This window comes from Plasmopara halstedii, assembly GCF_900000015.1.
Source record: "Plasmopara halstedii genome assembly, contig: Scaffold_292, whole genome shotgun sequence".
NCBI classification, from domain to species: domain Eukaryota; phylum Oomycota; class Peronosporomycetes; order Peronosporales; family Peronosporaceae; genus Plasmopara; species Plasmopara halstedii.
In genome coordinates this window covers 396058-404531 of record NW_020187213.1, presented here as the reverse complement: position 1 = coordinate 404531, position 8474 = coordinate 396058, and positions in this window count along the sequence as shown.

The window sequence follows — 8474 nt, the reverse complement described above, 5'->3', positions numbered from 1 at the left end:
ATCAGCGTTTTTCTCAGGACTTCCCATAGGTACGAAAATCGATCGGCCATCTTTGGAGACGATTATCTCGATAACTCTAAATGGTTGATTAGTATCATTTGGTTCTGGGTCGTCTCTTTTGTGCAAAGCTGAAAAGTACAAAAGCACTGGTTTTGTTGAGAACGATAGAACAGCAAGCCAAACGTCATGCATCATGCATATTATATAGTTGTATTATTAATCATTATATGAAATATCACGATACTTTAATCATTGCATAGAAGTTTTGATTCAACCAAAAGTGAAAGTGAGAGTTTTTAGTACTATATAATTGGTATTATGTATTGAAAATGTGTTCTATTTGGATTTTTTTAAATAAATAAATTATTAGAATATCAAATGTATTGTGGCGCTAAGTCTTACAGCCCACGTGCACCACATAACTCTTCATTATTACAAAAATGTAATGTTAATTTCGTACAGTCATACAATTATGTGGAAGGAGTGTCACGCGGTTTGTACTGTATATAATTGTACAGTACAAACCGCGTGACACTCTTTCCACAACAAACTAAACGGCATCGGAGGACAAACTTCATTTGCCGATCTTAACTATCGCGCAAAAGTGAGAACTAGATAAGCTTTGAAGCCTATTGGTTATTTTGGTCCCGACATAATCAGTCAGAGAGCCAGAGACGGTAATTGCTTGCCTGGAATCGCTCACCAGCGTTAAGATTGCGCTGGTAGACTCTCCTCCTTAATCAGGCGCCAATAGTAGAAGACATAGCGCACACTGTGATGCCGCTAATGTTGATATGTCAGCAATATAAGGACCAAGACGGAGGGATTCTTTCTTTTTGATGAGGGTAGTTGAGATGGGCAGAAAGCTGGCTATGCTTAAAACAAGGCGGTCGAGCGTCGTTCGTCAGATCTTCAATCCGGGAGGCAGCGCTAAATTACACTGTTTGGTACAAAATGCGTTTCCCACTTGGGAATATTTGACACGACGTCTTCAGTGGGTAGTAGCTAGATGTATTGGGTGCGTTCGAACTTCATGTTGATCCATCAACAGTGACGAAAAATTGCGGACGATATCCAAATTATCCCCGCAACGGCGTCAGATCCTAAATCAGAGACAATTACATTTACCATCCTCAGAATGGGCTATGAACGAGTGCTGCTCGTACCAAATCTTTCGCGCAAGTAACCACTTCAGTGGAAGCAGTAAATTTTGCTATGATAGCAGAGCGCCGCAACGGTCGGACGTGGTACTGAAAGTCGAAACTCTTTTTGCTCGCTGGAGGTGATAAATGCCAGTCATGCTGGGGATCAAAGAAGAAATCTCATATTTGGTGTGTAGCCCCGCGGGACTCTGGATGTTATATCTGTGGAAGTACAAACATCTGTCCCTTGTATGTCCTCTTCTCTCTTGACTGCGAAGCTTGATCAGTCCTTCACTGACGCATGGTCGTCCGACAAACATCTCGCGAAGAATTGTCGACATCTAGTAGGCGCAAGACAGCATAATGGGAATAGACTGGGTTCTTGAAGCCTTGACGAGCTCGTGGTTCACTGACGCATGGTCGTCCGACAAACATCTCGCGAAGAACTGTCGACGTCTAGTAGGCGCAAGACAGCATAATGGAAATAGACTGGGTTCTTGAAGCCTTGACGAGCTCGTGGTCAGCTTGAGAAATCGACTGAGACAGGTAAGACTTACAGCTCAGGGCTGTAGGTCATTGATATCAACATCACCGTGTTTGTGAATCATGCTACGTCCTGTTGCCTGGAAAGCATTCCACACTTACGTACGACGCGCAACTGTAGGAAACAGTACATTATATGCGGATTCATTGTAGGTGTCAAATACAGACTGCTAAAAATGTGCAAGGATACGTTGAATCGTGAAACGGGGGGGTTTAAGTACACTGGTATTAAGGGTTGGATTACCCAAGATGGTGTGAATACAAATTAGTGTGGCTACGCCGTTACAAGAAGCCACCACGTGGCGGGACTGCCATTAGCTACACATTTCAATTGGGATTATATTTAATTTAAAAACCTATAGATTTAGAGATAACGGCTCTGCCGCAAGTAAAAGAAAGAAATACAATTTACATATTGAACGGAAGAGTCTATTTGCCTTGGGTTCAAGTTACTCTTGGGGTTAGCGAATTGCGATCCGCTACACTCATACTGGTTCTAGCACAAAACAAAATATTGGTGACCTAAGCTTAGCTTTCTCGAAGCATAAGAGCTACGGCAGCCCCGCTGGACTTAGTAACACTTGTAGTCAATCTGCACCTGAGTCGTTACGACTGATCCTCTGTGAAATGAAGCAGCGCTCGTATTTGCCCCTGGGCATGCAGGACGGGCTTAAAAAGCTGTAGTCTATGCTTGGCACTAAGGGTTTTAACACCTCGCTTTACAAGGAACTAAAGTGAATCGCGCGGGCCCAGAGGCGTTTTCAAGCTATGACAATACCCTGCTAGAGTACCTAGAGCAGAAGATGTCGGCGTCGACTGCGTCCATGCCACAACCGTCGACACGGATAACTCCCCCGACCCAGGCCGCTTATGATGAGTGTTAAAACCTTCATGGGTAGACGGAGAGAATTTCCTGCTCCGGGTGGGAGAGGTTGAGATGATCATGACGTCCACCATGCTCCAGACCTAGCAACAGCGTGTGGCGCTAGCTATCAAGCTCGGTGGTCGATCTTGAGAATGGGCATTGACGTGCAGCACTTCGGTCAAGGCGGAGTTTTCTTCATGAACGGAGCTGTATAGCAGGATTTACGCGTGTTCTTCCCGCCTACCGTGTGTGATCGCGTTACCTGGCCTCCTTACAGGGCAAGAAGAAATTGGTGGAGTTTGTCCAAGGTGTTTCGTACTCTCATTGCCGGGACGGCAGCCGATCCTCTCCCCGAGGTGGTCACTGTGACCTTCTGTGGAGGGCTTCCGCAATGGCGTGGACAGAATAAAAGTCCTCCGTGTGCATCCGTTTTCTTTTGAAGATGCATTGAATGTGGCGCTGAATGCCATACTCAGCTTTAAGTTGGTACGACTCGGATGAAATGCACACGTCGAGCGGACCTGAGCATGGATCTCACCTATGCTGAGAAAAAATGAGAGCGTTTCGAGCTGCCGGGCAGCGTTCGAGCACCCGACAGTGTTTTGTCTGTGGCGACACCTGTCACCTTTGGACTGGTTGTCCCCTGCACAAGGCACGTCAAGGCTCATCGAACCGACGCCCCACTTATCACCAGTCTTCTGGTTTGCTGCGAGGATACGACAACACCCAACAGGCGCGAACGCACCACTGGGTGAGAACTAAGCTCTGTTGAACCTTGAAGGGTTGTGGTCAGCAGGGCCCAGCCCCGAAGAGCTCCGTGCTCTTAACACGAAACGTGTATGCAAGCCGGGCTTGCTGGTCGAAGCAAGCGACCGTGAAGGGGTTTGACAAGCCATGGAAGATCCTGATAGGCTCCGGGGCGTCGGCAATTATGCTAGCCGCTCCACGATAGAAAGAATTCAGTCGTATACTGAGGCGCTAAAAGCGCGGTTGAGTGACACTGTATCTGTTCGCTTAGCGACGGGGACTTGCATCATGGTACCCAGGGTCCCTGTGGACCTCGGTGTCAAGTTTCTTGACTTTGATAGCGTGAAACGCAGATTAGTCTAATATAAGGTATGATCTCATTCTTGGTATGACATGATATGGGCACCATGATCCATTGATTAATTGAAGGGTCATGAACCCACCTATGCTGAAAGGCAGAGATGCTATCGGCGCAAACACAGGTCCGGATCGGCCTACGTGCTGAAGACCGGAGTATCTGAGATGTCGAACACCAAAGGTGTATCATACGGGAGTCCCGAGCATGGCTTGCGGGCTGGTCGTGGAGTAGCACGTAACCCAGTGAGCTCTGCTCTAGTAACAAAGCAGTCGCTGCATGGCATGCGTGGCATGGTCGGCCAAGGGTCAAAGCATCGAGGGCAAGACCTCAGTGATGCGCGCGGAATGGCACGTAACCCACTAAGCGCTGCTCAAGTATCGGAACAGTCGCTGCATGCCACGAGTGGCATAGTCGGCCGAGGGCCGAGGCATCGAAGACAAGACCCTAGTGATGCACGTGAAGTGACACGTAACTCACTGAGCACTGCTCAAGTATAAAAGCAGTTGCTGCATGCCACGAGTGGCACGGTTGGATGAAGTCCAAGGCATCTTGGGCAAAGCCCTTCGGATGCGCGTGAAGTGGCACGTTACCACTGAACGAATACTGCGGAAATAGCAGCTCTTCGTCGGATGTTGTTGATAACTTCAAGGCTCCTGTTGAGCCGGAAATAAGAACGCTGAGTGCATGATCTCAATGGTCTTGCCGAGACGTCAAACCTCTGTGGAGAGGCAACGGCGACGCAGTATGTTTTCTGAATGACGCCGGGAGTCGATCCTGACCCAGGATATGTCTATCAAAGGCAAAAATGCACAGCTTTGCACCCTGGTCAACGGTATAACGGGGGAGGAAGACGGCAGCGTCACCCTTGAGGCTATCCCTGCGGTGGATGCTCGTTTTAAGCTGGACGAAGTGTCCTTCGAATAGTTCAGCAGTGCCGCGAAGGCAGGCGACATACCGACGTGGACATTATACGACCGGGAGAAGAGATCTATTCGTCGTCGCGTCTGAATGAAGCTGTTTTGGAGGAAAACGAGAGGGTGCTGAACGCACGAAATGGATTTTTGTCCTTGAAAAAAACCTCGGATCCGTACTATCCTTAAGGAATTTTCAGACGTCGTCTCCAAATAACCACTGTCGTTCTAAATACTGCGTAACAAGCCAATGGGCGAGCAGTGAAACGTCATTGACGTTTACTTGCGTGCGAAGCACGACGCAGGGATGGTGCGTGAGAGCAAGACTTCCCATTTGACACCTACATTTGGTGCGAACGGTAAGTGGCGTATCGTTTATGCATACAATAAGCTCAACGCTGCCATCATTCCAACACAGACCCCGATTTCTTGGAATGATGTTCTCTAGAACAATATGGTTGGATGTACAAAGTACAGTGCACTCGACTTGACCGTTGGTTATTCCCATGAGAGCGAGTGATATTTCACTGACAGTGGTGAGTACTTCGAGCAGAAAACTCTGAGATTGGCCGGTGATGCCTCAATGACTGTTAAATGCACCAGCAACATTTAATAGTTATGTGACGCAGTAGATGTCGTGCGGAGCATGAAAAGAACGGATGAAGAGAACTACATCGTCCATTGAGCTCGAGTGCATGCGCACGATTAAGCTGTAGGCTAATGCAGAAAATGCCTCATCGGCGCCGAAAAAATCCTTTTTGAGGGTGCTTCATCGGGAAGTATGGTCTTCGGGCAAATCCCGCTAAAGTCAAGGCTATTGCGGACTGGCCGGTTCCAAAGAGCCAAAAGGACTTGCGCAAATTGCTTGGCCTCGCCAACAACTTGCACGAATAGAGCGAGATCACGCAGAATTGCACGGCCATTGATAAATCGGTTCAAGAAGGATGTGGAATGGTGTTAGGAAACCCACCGTCTGGAGGTTCTCAACAGGGTCAAAGACAACCTTCTTTATGCAATACTGGCGTTGCCGAATCTTGATCCTCCTTTGAGGATTGTCTTTGACGCTTCGGATTTTGCTATCGTCCGTACTCTGCTGCAGGCAGATGCCTAAAGGCGAGATCGGGTGATCGTGCTCGAATCTCGCCAGCTCAAGGCTGCAGAGAAAAATAAACCAGTTCACGAAAAGAAATTACTTGCGATGAAGTGTGCAATTGTCTAGTTCAGGGTGCACCTGCTCGGCTCCAAGCCGTTTATGATCAACACAGATCATTCATTCGTCACACCTTCGCAGAGGATGGCCAGGTGGCTCTCGTTCTTTGCAGAATTTAACTTCGTAGTGAAGTATTAGCCACGAAAGCAGAATGCTTTGGCTGATACGTTGTCACGCGGACCAGATTATGAGCCTGCTCATGTCCCGATGGTGACGTCATCAGTGACGGATTTGATCCGCGCTGCGTACGCAGGTGATGATATTGTGTAGCGCTGCTACAGGCTATCGGGAGCAAGAAGTTTGGAGACTCGGACAAGAAATTGTCGGTGTGACTGCGTGCACGGTTGCATCGATATTCTTTTAATTGTGGAATGCAGTGTTACAGCGCTGACTCGACGGATACGCCACGAATTGTGATACTTCACGATGAAGATTAAAAAAAATCGTATTCTCTTTAGGGCCCACGACACCCCACTTAGTGGTCATCTCGGTCGTGCAATGCTGTACTGCTCTGTGAGTTGCCACTATTGGTGGCCCAAACTGTACAAGTGGACTAGCAACTATTCGTGCACGTATGAGACGTGTCAGAGGGTAAAACCCTCTCCGGTACCGTCCGGGTGCTGGCAGTCCATGAGTGATTATCCTTTCAAAGGTCTCGGCGGGCAACATTAGTGTGTTAAACTTTGTGGACCGTTTGAGCAAGATGGCTCATCTTGCGGCAGTGCCGGATACCATCGACGGTGTGGGTATAGCAATGCTGTTTGTTGATTGTGCCTTTCGATAACAAGAACTCCCGGAGTCAATTGGCATTGATAGAGACCCACGCTTCCCTGGAATGTTTTGGCCGACATTCATCAGGGTGCTGGGCACCAAGTTGACTATGTCAGCAGCGGACCATCCGCAGACCGATGGTCAAACTGAGCGCGTAAAACGCGTCGTTGAAGCCGTCCTTCGAAGCGTCTGTGCTGAGACGCCGAGGCGCTGGAGCACCCTGCTGTCACTGGTATTGTCCTGGACAATGCAGTGCATTCATCCACCGGCTACACAACGTTCTACATGAACGAGGTTAATAATCCTCGCGTCTCGCTGATGCCGCCGTCCCATGGCTCAAGGATTGGTGGAGACGAATAGCCGAGCGGCTAGATGATGTCAGCCCCCTCATCGTCCGTAATGAAGTTGATGTATCCCTGCCCATCATACTGAGTGTCTTGCGACACGTTCGCGATGCGATGGCTGGAAACCAAGAGACACCGAAACAAAAACGATGATAAAAACTTTGAGGTCATAGACCTGGTTTGTCAATGCAAAAGACCTTCCTACGCATGCAGTTTCTGCATTCTTTCAGACAAATATCCCCCCACGATTGATCGGACCTTTAAGGTCGCGGCCAAGCGAGGCCTTGTGAATACGCTAAACTTTCCGAGAAGGATTCGCACTCACCCGGTATTTATGTGGGCCTGCTTAAGTCGAACCGGGATCCGGTGCAAGTGAACGCGGAAGCGTTGGCAACGGGGTGACGCCCACAGGCCCTCAAACGCCCAGAATCTGAACCAGCAACTACGGAGTGTAACGATTTGAATCTCCAACAGCGCCAGACGCTCCAACGTCGCACGAGTGGCCCATACGTCTGCTCGAAGGCTAGGAGCCACTCCGATAAAGCGCTATAGTTCTCAACGTGAGCCAACCGGTGCCCTTAGTGCTCCTACCTCTCCGAGTTATCCGTGCAGTGGTATGCGGCCTCAGAACGATGCTCAGCGTAGTCCCGATGACGACGGACTTGGCGGAGATACCCACACTCCAAGAACTCGTTGGAGTTTGAGGTGGCACTTTAGCAAGACTGACCAGACGTCGTGGACGCTAATGATCAAGGGGGTCATCGTACTCCCCGCGCTTCTCGGTAATAGCCAGGGAAATCGAACGGACACGGGCTGAGCTCACGCTATGGTCCTGAGGTGCTGTGGTCGCAGACTCACGTGTGTAAGATACGACAGAGCACGCGGGAGCGTGATGGGTAAATCCATACGTCGCAGGGCGACAATACGAAGAAGTCGGCGTTGCACCATGAATTTGGCAAACTCGAACCGAAGGTGACGTTTCATGCAAACATAGAGGCTACATTGTAGGCTAGATTGCGAGAAAAGGTTCCAGTGCCGCTGCACCCATCGCTCAAAGAGTTCTTCATCATCTGCCTCGGTTCTGCCAGGGGCGAGCACCACAGGAGTGGTCCGCATTGCGGGTACAGGAGTGCCTACTTTTTGAGCACGGATGATGAACGCGGTTCGTATTCATTGGCATTTCTTGAGGTACCAAGCAGCGAGCTTGGAGTAATTTTTGTTGGTCAAGATCAGTATGGCTAGTGGCCGGTAGCCTGACTACGTCGACGCCCAATGATCGAGTGATCGCGTCCTTCGCTTCAGTAGCAGAAATTCCCGATCGGAATCCGTATTCCGCACGAGGGTCTAAGATAGACGGTGAATGTACGCGCATAGACGCCTTGCGGGCAGCGTCCAGCTGCTGCTCTTGTGTCTTGCTGAGACGATTGGTAATAAAACCACTTTCCTCGGAAGTCGAGAGGTCGGGAAACGGACACGGTGTTTGCAAGGCTCGAACACGGCTCACGTTTCGCTGCTGGCACACCTCGCCCTCCTCTTCTTCCCATCCTGGGAAAGAAGTATCTGACTCGCAGTCAACCTCCTCC